This window comes from Somniosus microcephalus, chromosome 5 (genome assembly GCF_052327205.1).
Source record: "Somniosus microcephalus isolate GS21.2 chromosome 5, FLI_Smic_1.0, whole genome shotgun sequence".
Taxonomy (NCBI): Eukaryota; Metazoa; Chordata; class Chondrichthyes; order Squaliformes; family Somniosidae; genus Somniosus; species Somniosus microcephalus.
This window is the reverse complement of record NC_140991.1, coordinates 245,238,435-245,252,781: the sequence shown is the minus strand read 5'-3', so window position 1 is coordinate 245,252,781 and position 14,347 is coordinate 245,238,435.

Here is a 14,347-nt window from a genome sequence, read left to right as displayed (position 1 = left end):
GGAGGAAATGGAGAAGACTCTGATCCACCGTGTTCCCAGGGAAGAGTTAACGGTCAGCCAACTCCTTCATATGCTGAAGGACAAGACTCTGCAAGGGGAACAATCTGAACACGAGCTTCAATCTTCAGGGGGAACGAGTTCGGAGCTCTCAAAGGTCACGGAGATAGCTGAGGTGGCAACACAAATTTTACAAGGATGCCAAAAGTACGTTGAATCACGTCAAGGTGAACAGAAGAATTTGGAAACCGTTACTTCAGTAGAAGGGTTAAATAGCCTGATAACGCAATTACCGATGGAAGGGAAGGTATTGAACTCACAAATGAGGTCCGTCATGAAGGAATGGCAGATAACCCAGGAAGAGCGGGATGAATATGAATGCATGAAGAAGGCTTTTCAAGAAAGATGTTTCGGGAAGGAACCACCGTCAGCTAACGTCCAGACGGGTGAGGAGGAAGAAGAAGTCTCTCTCGCTGGCCTAACTCAGGACGAACCCGAATATTACCATGACCTGTTGAGTGACACTGAATATTACGAGGATGTGGTCTGCCCAGCTTGTGATGAAAACTCTCAAAGTGCTGAAATCCAGAGGAAGCACTTAAGGTCTAAGGAACATAGAGAGTTGGTGGCGCTACAGCTGGCAGCCGAGAAAGGAGCTCCGAGAGTTTCAAAAAGGCAGAAAAGAAAAAGAAGAAGCAGAAGATAATAACTGTCTAAAATATAAGCACTTCTACCATTCCAGGCGGGACATTACGAAAGGAGCTAAATTAGTTGAAAAACTGGAAAATGTCAAGACAGCCAGTTGGTTGTAAAAGTCCGCACTGCTGGTTCAACAGGACGAAGGTTCAAGCTGTTACGTCAAGAAAAAGGCTATGGAGGAGTCACGCTAGCCAGGTAATCCGGCTACACCAAAGAAATGTTCGGAACGAGTCAAGATCAGAGACTGAATCTATGAACTGTTTCCGCAGAGACTGAACCTGTGAACTGTTTCCATCGAGATTATATTTGTAAATTGTTTTATATGACATTGACTCCACCGAGATTATATCTGTAATTTGTTTTATAGGAAGTTGAAGATATGTATGTTTAACGGGGACTCTGTAAGTAATAAGCTAAAAAGGGAGGATTGTAGTGTATGTACCCGTCTATCTTTAAGGGAACTATTGAATGTAACCGTTCACCTTTAAGGGAACTACTTTAGGTGTGGCACTATTTGTTTGGCTTCTGTATACTGTAATACCGATAGTGACCACACCAGTATATAAGTGTTGTAGCAGGATTGCTGGGGCAGATTCGCCCGGACCTTCGAATAGTAAAGACCTGTTTGTTGTTATTTCTGAAGTCTGTGTATTTATTAACTGCACAACCCACAGACTTTACAAGGATGTTTCCACTGATGGGTGAGACTAGAACTAGGGGGCATAATCTAAGAATAAGGGGCTGCGCTTTCAAAACTGAGATGAGGAGAAACTTCTTCACTCAGAGGGTAGTAAATCTATGGAATTTGCTACCCCAGAGAGCTGTGGAAGCTGCAACATTAAATAAATTTAAAATGGAGATAGACAGTTTCCTAGCAGATAAGGGAATTAGGGGTTATGGGGAGAGGGCAGGGAAGTGGACGTGAGTCTAGATTTGGATCAGCCATGATCCTATTGAATGGCTGAGCAGGCCCGAGGGGCCGTATGGCCTACTCCTGCTCCTACTTCTTATGTTCTTATGTTCTTATGGAAACAGGGTCAGAAAACTCGCATGTGGGAAAATTGCTCGGAGGCGGGATGGAGGCGGGATCAGGCCCGCATGCCATATTTTGCAATTTTACCACCTCACACCCCTCCAATCCCGCCTCCTCGGGCCTGGCAAAATCGAGCCCAAAGTATTTATTTAATTTCTCTGCCATTTCCTCATTCCCCATTATAAATTCTCCCATCTCTGACTGTAAAGGACCTACATTTACCTTCGCCAGTCTTTTCCTTTTCAGATACCTATAGAAGCTTTTACAATCTGTTTTTAGATTTTTCACCAGTTTGTGCTCATATTCCATTTCCCTTTCTTTAATAATTTCTTGGTCCTCCTTTGCTGATTTCTAAAAAGATCCCAAGCCTCAGGCTGACCGCTTTTTCTGGCAACTTTATAAGCTTCCTCCTTTGACTTAATACTAGCTTTAATTTCTTTTGTTAGCCATGGTTGGATCACTTTTCCTTTTGGGTTTTTATGCCCTAGAGGAATATACGTTTGTTGCAAATTATGCATTATTCCCTTGAATGTTAGCCATTGTATGTCTACCTTCATACCTTTTAGTGTAGTCTCCCAATCTACCATGGCCAACTTGTCCCTCATACCTTGTAGTTTAGATTGAAGATGGTGGGGGATTCAGTGATGGTAATGCCATTGAATGTCAAGGGACGGTGGTTAGACTCTCGCTTGTTGGAGATAGTCATTGACTGGCACTTCTGTGGCACGAATGTTACCTGCCACTTATCAGCCCAAGCTTGAATGTCGTCCAGGTCTTGTTGCATGCGGGCACAGACTGCTTTATTATCTGTTCTATCTCCCTTCTTAAATATAGGTACAATGTTAGCTATCCACCAGTCCTCTGGCACTACACCATTTTCTAACCAATTATTAAATATGTGTACTAGTGCCTCTGCTATCATTTCTCTAGATCCCTTTAAAATGTGCGGATGCAATCCGTCTGGACCAGGGGTTTTATCCTCTTTAAGTTGGATTGGTTCATTTACTACTTTTCCTCTTTTTATGTTAACTGTGGTTATATCATTTCTAATCTCATTTTCTGATGTCATGTCCACCTGATCTGTCTCCCTGGTAAATACTGAAACAAAGTAATTATTTAATATTTCTGCCATTTCACTATCGCTGCCTCTGATTATATCCTTTCCATTCCTTAATGGCCCTATTCCCATCTCGACCTTCCTTTTTTTATTTATGTGCCTGCAGAATATTTTACTATTTTGTTTTATGTTCTTTAATTTCATTTCATTTCATTGTTCCTCTTTGCCTTCCTAATTTTTTTTACTTCACTCCTAATCTCTTTGTATTTTCCTTTGTCATGCTCTCCCCTGCTGTCCATTTACTTAATGTATGCCTCTTGCCTTACCCTCAATCTTTCCCTTATGTCTATATTTATCCATTGTGTCTCATTAGCGTTTACTTTTTTCTAGTTTTTTAGCGGGATATATTTTTCCTGGACTGTGTTGAACATTGTTTTGAATGTTTCCCATTGCTGTTCTACATCATTGTTTGCCAATACTGTTGTCAATTTTATTTTCCCAAGTGCTATTCTCAGCCCCTCAAAATTGCCTTTACTCCAATCTATTACCCTTGTCTTTGTCATGCTTATGGCCTTCCCAATTATTATTTTAAACTATATTACATTATGGTCACTATTGCCTAAATGTTCCCCTACTTTTACTTCCCTTATCTGCTGAAGTTCATTCCCCATTATTAGATCCAGTAGTGAATTCTCCCTTTTTGGGCTTCTTACATATTGGGTTAGAAAGAACTTCTATACATATTTTAGGAACTCCATTCCCTTATCCTCTTTACCTCTCTTTCTGGCCAATTCATTTTGGGGTAGTTGAAATCCCCTATGATTATTATTCTATGTTTTTTACTCATTTCCCTAATTTGCATATTTTTTCCTCTAACTTCCTTCAACTATTAGGTGGACTGTAAACTGCGTTCCTTGATACACTCTGAAGGGGGAGGGTGAACAGCCATAGGCAGAAAGAGGGATGAGGTCCTGCAGGCAGAGTTTAGGGAGCTAGGAGAGAGATTAAAAAGCAGGACCTCAAAGGGAGTAATCTCCGGATTACTCCCAGTGCCACGTGCTAGTGAGTACAGGAATATGAGGATAGAACAGATGAATGCATGGCAGAAGAGATGGTGCAGGAGGGAGGGCTTTAGATTCCTGAGGCATTGGGACTGTTTTGGGGGAAGGTGGGACCTGTACAAGCCGGACGGGTTACACCTCAACAGAACTGGGACCAATATTCTCACAGGGAGGTTTGTTCGTGCTGTTGGGGAGGGTTTAAACTAGCTTGGCAGGGGGATGGGCACCAGACTATAGGAGTAGAAAAGAGGAATAAAAGATTGAGTGTGTTGGATAGTACTAGAGAAGATAGTACGAGAAGCGATAGTAGTACCATATTAGATAGGAGCAGACTAAGAAAGACTACGAAAAATTCAAAAATGGGTTTAGACTGCGTGTACGTAAATGCACAAAGTGTGGTGAATAAGGTTGTTGAGCTACAAGCACAATTAGCCGTGTGGCAATAATGGTACGTGGCTTAAAAACGGTGAGGACTGGGCACTTAATATTCAAGGGAATTAGGTGTTCAGAAAAGATAGGGAAGGAAAAAAGGGAGGTGAGGTGGCTGTTGTGTCTGGGTATAATAAGATACAGACTGCAGCAGAAACGGTACAACAGGTGTTTAATCAACGTGGCTCACAGTTGAACTGACTGTACAGATTACTACTCAGTGCTATATACAGGTGTGGTCACTGCCGGTACTACAGTATACATGAGCTGTAAAAAGTAGTTCTCCCCCTTAAAGGTATATACATTACAATTCCTCCCCTTTTAGATTAACAGTACCATAACACTCATTTAACAATTAAATATCAAACTAATTACAATGAACACTTTTAACATGCAACATTAGCTGAAAATAGTCTATTTATATATTCAGTCTTTGGGGAGGCCTCCTGATCCTTTTTGGATAGCGCCTTTCCCGAGTGTCTTGCTCTTGGTGCGGAGGCGATTCGGGCCCCCTGTCGTCGGTTGGTTCATCAGCTTCCGATGCTACTGTTTCTGGGGTAGATGCGACCTGTACGTCGAGTTCATCACCAGGTACGTATGGGCGAGGCATGGGGTTGACTTGTTCCTGTGACTCTAGGATCTGGTCAGCATGGCGTCTCACGATGCTCTCCCCAATGTCCACTGTGTACATTAGTGGGCCCTGCCATGTGCATATCGTTCCTGGCTGCCATTTTTCTGTTCGGTAGTCGCGGGCCAAGACTGGTTGCCCTACATTGAAGGTCCTTGTTGGCTTCTCATGGATGTGCTGGAATTGCTTACTCTCAACATCTCTTCGTACGTTTGGTCTGAGCAAATCCAGGCGAGATCTTAACCTTCGGTTAAAGAACATCATGGCTGGGGTCTGGTTGGTGACTGCATGTGTCGCATTCCGGTAGGCGAACAGGAAATTGTCCACCTTGTGCTGCAGCGGAATGTTGTCATTGTACATAGCCTTTATTACCTTCTTAAAGGTTTGTACGAACCTCTCAGCCAATCCATTTGTGGCAGGATGATACGGGGCGGATGTGTAATGCCTTACCCCATTCTTTTTCAAGAACCTCCGGAACTCTTCGGACACAAACTGTGGTCCGTTGTCGGCAAAAATGGTCCGTAGGACTGCAATAGTTTCCTCCGTGGTGGTGGAGGACATTTTGATGACCTCAGGCCATTTCGAGTGCGCATCCACGGCTATTAAAAACATTGAGTCCATGAATGGGCCAGCAAAATCAATATGCACCCGTTGCCATGGAGATGAGGGCCACTCCCATGGGTGTAGAGGGGCCTGTGGTGGTGCATTTTGGACTTTCTGGCATCCTGAGCAGCTCTTGGTCAGGTCCTCAATTTGTTTATCGATTCCCGGCCACCACACATAAGCCCTGGCTAGGCTTTTCATTTTTACCCCTCCCAGATGACCCTCATGAAGCTCATTGAGCACTCTATCCCTTAACTTGGGTGGAATTACCACTCGGGATCCACACATCAAGGTCCCCCGGCACACTGACAGCTGTTCTCCTTGTCGAGAATGCTGGCAACAGTGAGTTGCCATGTGCTGGCCATCCCTTCACTGTCAAATCATATACCCGAGACAGTGTCGGGTCATTTCGGGTTTCCTTTTCGATACAAGCGTTAGTTACCGGTAGGTATTCAACTATAGTCTAATGGAATATTTCGACAGGATCCACTGCTGGTGCTTCCTCCGCAGTAGGCAGTGGCAGGCGTGATAGCCCATCAGCATTTCCATGCTGTTTTGTGCCCTTATATTCAATCTCATAGTGGTGCGCCCCTAGAAAAAGTGACCATCTTTGTAGTCGTTGCGCAGTCATCACCGGAATGCCCTTCTTCGGATTAAAAATGGAGACAAGAGGCTGGTGATCAGTCAGCAAGGTGAATTTCTGCCCGTGCAGATAGTGATTGAACTTTTTCACTCCCCACACTCGGCTGAGGGCCTCCCTGTCAATCTGGGCATAGTTACGCTCGGCTGAGGTTAGTGATCGTGACGCAAAGGCTATTGGCCTCTCTGAGCCGTCTGAGAATTTGTGCGACAGCACCGCTCCAATGCCAACCGAATTGGTAATGCTGGGTTGTAATGGGCCAATACCTCTTTCAATGTGATTAGTGTTTTGCTCTTCTGGAAAGCTCATCTACATTCGTCACTCCACTTCCATGGCACCCCAGTTTGCAGTAGGGTGTTCAGTGGGTGTAGTATTGTAGACAAATTTGGCAAGAACTTATGGTAGTAGTTTACCAGCCCGAGGAACGACCTCAGTTGTGACACATTTTCCGGTGCTGGAGCCTTGACTACTGCCTCAATCTTCTCTGGGGACTTATGTAACCCCTCTTTATCGATAACGTGGCCACAATACGAGATCTGTTTTCTAAAAAACTCGCATTTGGGGCGGTTAGCTCGGAGCCCATATTCCTGCAATCTAGTGAGCACCTGCTCCAGGTTGGCAAGGTGATCACTGTCATTTTCGCCCATGACCAGGATGTCGTCCAAATAACACTGGGTCACTGGGATCCCTTGCAGGACTTGTTCCATTGCCCTCTGCCAAATAGCTGGAGCTGATGCTACCCCGAATACCAGCCAGTTGTATTGGTAGAGACCTTTATGGGTGTTGATTGTGAGGTATTTTTTTGATGCTTCTTCTACCTCCATTTGCAGATACGCCTGGGCCAGATCAATCTTAGTGAAGCGTTTCCCTCCAGATAGCGAGGCGAAAATATCTTCAATCCGCGGAAGTGGATATTGTACGGTGTGAAGGACCAGCTTCACTGTTACCTTAAAGTCCCCACAGATGCGAACCTTCCTTGGTTCCCCAGGCGTGCTGCTCAATGACTTTTTCATCACAGGTACGATGGGTGTAGCCCACTCGCTCAAGTCTACCTTGGACAGTACACCTGAACGTTCCAAACTCTCCAGCTCTGCTTCTACGGCTGGGCGGATCGCATAAGGTCTGGCCTTAAAAAATTTTAGGCTTGCGTTTTCTTCAATTTTAATCGTCGTTGTCATGCCTTTCAGTGTTCCGAGTCCTTGCTGGAACACTTCTTTCGCGTCAGTTAGGATCTTTGACAGTCGCCCAGGTGTGACGTCGTCATCCTTTTTGTCAGCCACAGTCAGTGCCTGTAAGGAATGCCAATCCAGTTGTATTTTCCGGATCCATTCACGTCCCAGTAATGGTGGTCCTCCATCTTGCAATACATACAGGTCTAGTTTTGGTGTTTCCTTACCGTTATATATAACGTTCACCCTTATTTTTCCTTTGGGGTAGACTTATTGCCTCATGTACGTCTTCAAAATAAATTTTGTGTCTCTCAAGGGTATGTGTGAGAATAGCCGCTCGTAGACCCGTCGGTTTATGACTGTTAGGGCTGATCCTGTGTCCAATTCCATCTTTACCTGAACTATTGCTATCTTGAGAGTGACCCAATCTGCCAGTCCCGCTCCAAACTGGCAGTGTTTCGATAGTTTGCGCAGTTCTGTTAAATAATCAGCATTGCTTTCATCCTTATGCTGGTTCCGTTTGTGAAACTTGAATCTTTCTGCTATCAGCTGCGGTGTGGGATTTAAATGTTCCTGTAGTATCGTTACTATGTCTTCAAAACTCTTTTCCATTGGCTTCGTTGGGGTTACTAGATTTCGTAATAACCCATACGTCTTTGCACCCATTAAATTTAACAATACCGACGCATTCTTGTCATCTGACACCTCATTTGCCTTGCAGTACACCTCTATTCGCTCGACATATGTAGTCCAATCTTCGACTTCATTGTCAAATGTGGTGATACTGCCACTCTTCGGCATTTTAGGTGTGGTTTAAAATGGCGTCTCCCAATGGCTTAGAATGGCATCTCCCGCGCGTTCCTTCCTCCCACGCTGCTGCCAATGCCGCACTCGGCGGTCCTCGTGGCAATGGCGGCGCCTCGCGGGTTTCTGCGCATCTCTCTCTCCCTCTCTCCGACACTGCTCGGCCCCTGAACACCGGCTGCGCCCTGTGCGCTCTGCCCTCTCTCTCTCTCCCCCATCGACGCTGCTCGGCCCTTTACTGTGCCGCTCGGTCGGGCTCTAGCCCGCCGCTGTCCAGGAAGGGTCTGCGCACTACCTGTTGCCAGCCCGTTTCGCTGGACCACCTCGACTGGAAAGCCAAGCCTGGCTCTCGACAGCCTGCCCCGCAATTCTCGAGTCTCTGCTGGATGACTGGGCGGTTGCCCGTGGTCGACACCTGAGTCTCTGGCCTTGACCTCCAATCCACTGATCTCCAGGAACGAATCCCCAAGAGGTGATGCAGAGTTGCAGGTAGGTTCGAACTTGTCTCGTCGTCAATGTTGTGTCTGGGTATAATAAGATACAGACTGCAGCAGAAACGGTACAACAGGTGTTTACTCAACGTGGCTCACAGTTGAACTGACTGTACAGATTACTGCTCAATGCTATATACAGGTGTGGTCACTGCCGGTACTACAGTATACATGAGCTGTAAAAAGTAGTTCTCCCCCTTAAAGGTATATACATTACAGTGGCAGTGCTGATTAAGTGTTGGAAAGGGAGGATGTTCTTAAGGAGACAAGGACAGAATCCATTTGGTTAGAGTTGAGGAGCAAAAAGGGTATGATCATGCTATTGGGGGTATTCTACAGGCCTCCAAATAGTGAGAGAGAGGTAGAGGAGCAAACCTGCAGGAAAATCGCAGAGAAATGCAAGAGATATAGAGTGGTGATATTGGGGGACTTTAATTACCCAAATATCGATTGGGATAATGGTAGGGTAAAGGGAAAGGAGGGGGAGGGAGTTCTGAAATGTGTTCAGGAGAATTTCCTTGCGCAATATGTTCTTGGCCCAACTAGGAAGGAGGCAATCCTAGATCTGGTGCTGGGGATGAGGTGGGCCAAGTCGACCAAGTCTCTGGTGAGAACACCTGGGTACGAATGATCATTGTATCATAAGATTTAGATTAGTAATGGAGAGGAGCAAGGAACAACCTAGAGTGGAACTTCTAAACTGGAATAGGGCTAACTTCATTGGGATGCAAAAGGATTTAGCCAGGGTAAAATGGAACCAAAGACTGCCAGGAAAAACTGTAACGGAACAATGGGTGATCTTTAAGGAGGAGATGTTCCAAGTACAGGCTAGGTACATTCCAACAAGAGGGAAGGGTAAGGGAACCAAAGCAAGGGTTCCTTGGATGACGAGGGAGATAGAGAAGATGATGAAACAAAAAAAGAGGGTTTATGATGAATGTCAGGTGAATTCTTCAAGGGAGAGCCAGACCAAATACAATAAGTTGAGAGGGGAAGTGAAGATGAAAATAAGATTGACAAAGAGATAATATGAGAGTAGAATGGCGGTTAACATAAAAGGGAACCCAAAAATCTTCTACTGGCATGTAAACAGTAAGCGGGTAGTAAGAGGCAGAGTGAGGCCTACTAGAGACAAAGAAGGTGATATATGTTTAGACACGCAGGGCAAGGCTAGAATACTCAATGAGTACTTTGTATCGGTGTTTACTAAGGAGGTGGACACTGACAAAATATCAGTAGAAGTGGAAAAGGTAGAAGCAAGGAAGGGGTGAAAATTGATAGACAGGATGTACTAGAAAGGCTGGGTATGCTTAGAGTGGATAAGTCGCCTGGTCCAAGGTTGCTAAGGGAATTAGTGGAGGAGCTAGTGGAAGGGCTTGCCATCATTTTCCAATCTTCCCTAGATGCGGGGGAGGAGCCTGAGGATTGGAAAGTGGCAAATGTGACACCATTGTTCAAGAAAGGGTGTAAGGACAATTCTAGTAACTATAGGCCAGTCAGTTTAACATCAGTGGTGGGTAAAGTTTTAGAAACAATAACCAAGGAAAATATTAACGGGCACGTGGAGAGATTTAAGCTAATTAAGGAAAGCCAACACGGATTTGTAAAAGGCAGATCATGTTTGACTAAACTAATTGAATTTTTTGATTAAGTAACAGAGAGGATTGATGAAGGGAATGTAATGGGTGTTGTCTACATGGATTTTCGGAAGGTATTTGACAAAGTACCACATAGAAGGCTGGTTAACAAAATTGAGGCTCATGGAATAGGTAGGCCAGGGGCATCTTGGATAAGAAATTGGCTTAAGGACAGAAATCAGCAAGTTGAAGTAAATGGTTGTTTTTCAGACTGGAGGATTGTAGACAGTGGTGTTCCCAAGGGTCAGTGCTGGGGCCACTGCTGTTTTTGGTGTATCTATCTATATATATAAAAAAGCGGCTCTTCTGTCTGTCTGTCCCGATGTCTGTCTGTCTGTCCGTCCGTGTTCTATATATATAAAGCGGCTCTTCTGTCTGTCTGTCCCGATGTCTGTCTGTCTGTCCGTCCGTATTCTATACGTTTGAAAGTTATAGAGCGTACCGATGTGCGCGTCGCCTCAAAAGAAAGCTTGCGATTCCGGACCGGTCATAGGCAAATTTACGTTTCGGCCGGACAAAAATCCCGCCCGCGGTATCCGAAAAACGTTCAGCGTTCCGCTCATTAGCATCTCATTAGCGACCGTGTGACGTCGAGGTCAACCAATCGGACGGCGGGTTCCTGGCGCGTGCCATCCTACAGTTGAGTGTCGAGTGACTCGATGATTGACCAATCCTACGCTTCGGTGACCTGACCTGTCGACCAATCGGTGCGTGTGTGGGCGGGCCTTATCCTTCTGAACCGAGGTGAGTGGCCGCCATCTTGATTTTTCACGAATTTTTTCCCCACACTTTCAGTGTGTTAGGGAACTAAGGTAAATATTTGAATTATGTGTTAGGGAATTAATTAACAATTTATTTGAGTTTTATATTGTGTTTAGCAACCCCCCCTCCCCCTCACCCTCGCGCAGGGGGGACTCGGGGCCTGAAGCTCAAAAAAATTCTCTCTCTCTCTCTCTTTCTTCCCTCTCTCTCTCTCCTTCTCCTCTTCCCTCTCTCTCCTTCTCCTCTTCCCTCTCTCCTCTTCCCTCTCTCTCCTTCTCCTCTTCCCTCTCTGTCTCTCTCTACTTCCCCCTCTCAGGTTTGACGGTGTCGGGGCCAGAGCGCGGGATGGACACCCGAAGTGATCCGCTTGCAAACGGCCGCCAGCCCGCGGGGTTTCCCTGCCTACTCCCCGCGGGCCGCCTCGCGCCGCTGGCACTGACCGCGCATGCGCCGCCCGCCCGCGAGAGCCCGCTCTGGCTTTTTTTTAAACGGCTGTCCCCGATCTCAATCGGACACGGGAGTCTGCCAACCGGGTCCAAAGGCCCGCCTTGTTCACCAGCAGGTGCTACCGAGGTTAGTCCGGTCGGGCCTGGAGGGAGAGTGTGAGGGAGAGGGGGGGTGAGGGAGAGGGGGGGGGAGGGAGAGTGTGAGGGGGGGGGAAGGGAGAGTGTGAGGGAGAGGGGGTGGGGGAGGGAGGGGGAGGAGAGTGTGAGGGAGAGGGGGGGAGGGAGAGTGTGAGGGGGAGGGAGAGTGTGAGGGAGAGGGGGGGAGGGAGAGTGTAAGGGAGAGGGGGGGAGGGAGAGTGTGAGGGGGGAGGGAGAGTGTGAGGGGGGAGAGAGAGTGTGAGGGAGAGGGGGGGAGAGAGAGTGTGAGGGAGAGGGGGGGGAGAGAGTGTGTGAGGGAGAGGGGGGAGAGAGAGTGTGAGGGGGGGAGAGAGAGTGTGAGGGAGAGGGGAGAGAGAGAGTGTGAGGGAGGGGGGGAGAGAGAGTGTGAGGGGGGAGAGAGAGTGTGAGGGAGAGGGGGGGAGAGAGAGTGTGAGGGAGAGGGGGGAGAGAGAGTGTGAGGGAGAGGGGGGGAGAGAGAGTGTGAGGGAGAGGGGGGAGAGAGTGTGAGGGAGAGGGGGGGAGAGAGAGTGTGAGGGAGAGGGGGGGAGGGGGGAGAGAGAGTGTGAGGGAGGGGGGGCGAGAGAGTGTGAGGGAGAGGGGGGGGAGAGAGAGTGTGAGGGGGAGGGGGGAGAGAGAGTGTGAGGGAGAGGGGGGAGAGAGAGTGTGAGGGGGGAGAGAGAGTGTGAGGGAGAGGGGAGAGAGAGAGTGTGAGGGAGGGGGGGGAGAGAGTGTGAGGGAGAGGGGGGGGAGAGAGAGTGTGAGGGAGAGGGGGGGAGGGGGGAGAGAGAGTGTGAGGGAGGGGGGGAGAGAGAGTGTGAGGGAGAGGGGGGGGAGAGAGAGTGTGAGGGGGGAGGGGGGAGAGAGAGTGTGAGGGAGAGGGGGGAGAGAGAGTGTGAGGGAGGGGGGGAGAGAGAGTGTGAGGGAGAGGGGGGAGAGAGAGTGTGAGGGAGAGGGGGGGAGAGAGAGTGTGAGGGAGGGGGGGAGAGAGAGTGTGAGGGGGGGAGAGAGAGTCATAGAGTCATAGAGTCATAGAGTTTTTACAGCACAGAAAGAGGCCCTTCGGCCCATCGTGACTGCGCCGCCCATCCATCCCTGTCCAGTCTAATCCCATTTTCCAGCATTTGGTCCATAGCCTTGTATGCAATGGCATTTCAAGTGCTCATCCAAATGCTTCTTGAATGTTGTGAGGGTTCCTGCCTCCACCACCCTTTCAGGCATTGAGTTCCACATTCCAACCACCCTCTGGGTGAAAAAGTTCCTCCTCAAATCCCCTCTAAATCTCCTGCCCCTTACCCTGAATCTATGCCCCCTTGTTATTGACCCCCCCACTAAGGGGAAAAGTTCCTCTTTATCTACCCTATCTATGCCCCTCATTATTTTGTACACCTCAATCAGGTCCCCCCTCAGCCTTCTCTGCTCCAAGGAAAACAACTCCAGCCTGTCCAGCCTCTCTTCATAGCTGAGGCGCTCCATCCCAGGTAACATCCTGGTGAATCTTCTCTGCACCCTCTCCAAAGCAATCACATCCTTCCTATAGTGAGGCGACCAGAACTGCACACAGTACTCCAGCTGTGGCCTCACCAGCGTTTTGTACAGCTCCATCATAACCTCCCTGCTCTTATATTCTATGCCTCGGCTAATGAAGGCAAGTATCCCATATGCCTTTTTAACCACCTTATCTACCTGCTCCGCTGCCTTCAGGGATCTATGTACATGTACACCAAGGTCCCTCTGACCCTCTGTACTTCCTAGGGTCCTACCACTCATTGTGTATTCCCTTGCCTTATTTGTCCGTCCAAAATGCATCACCTCGCACTTTTCAGGGTTAAATTCCATTTGCCACTTTTCCGCCCATCTGACCAACCCGTTTATATCGTCCTGTAGCCGGAGGCTTTCCTCCTCGCAATTTACCACCCCACCAATTTTCGTGTCATCTGCGAACTTACTGATCATACCTTTTACATTTTCATCCAAATCATTTATGTAGATCACAAACAATAAGGGACCCAGCACCGATCCCTGAGGTACCCCACTGGACACAGGCTTCCAGTCACAAAGCAACCTTCGACCATCACCCTCTGCCTCCTGCCACTCAGCCAGTTTAGGATCCAACGCGCCAAGGCACCCTGGATCCCATGGGCTCTTACCTTCTTGACCAGTCTCCTATGCGGGACTTTGTCAAAAGCTTTACTGAAGTCCATGTAAACCACATCCACAGCATTTCCCTCATCCACCCCACTAGTCACCCCCTCGAAAAATTCGATCAGATTTGTTAGACATGATTTACCCTTGACAAAGCCATGCTGACTATCCCCGATTAATCCTTGCCTCTCCAAGTGGAGATTAATTTTGTCCCTCAGAATTTTTTCCAATAATTTCCCCACCACAGATGTTAGACTCACTGGCCTGTAATTCCCTGGTTTATCCCTGCTACCCTTCTTCAATAATGGTACTACGTTAGCTGTTCTCCAGTCCTCTGGTACATCCCCTGTGGCCAGAGAGGTTCTGAAAATTAGTGTCAGAGCCCCTGCAATCTCCTCCCTTGCCTCCCACAGCAGCCTGGGATACATCTCGTCTGGGCCGGAGAGTGTGAGGGAGAGGGGGGGAGAGAGAGCGTGAGGGAGAGTGGGGGGAGAGAGAGTGTGAGGGAGGGGGGGGGAGAGAGAGTGTGAGGGAGAGGGGGGGCAGAGAGAGTGTGAGGGAGAGGGGGGGGAGAGGAGTGTGAGCGGGGG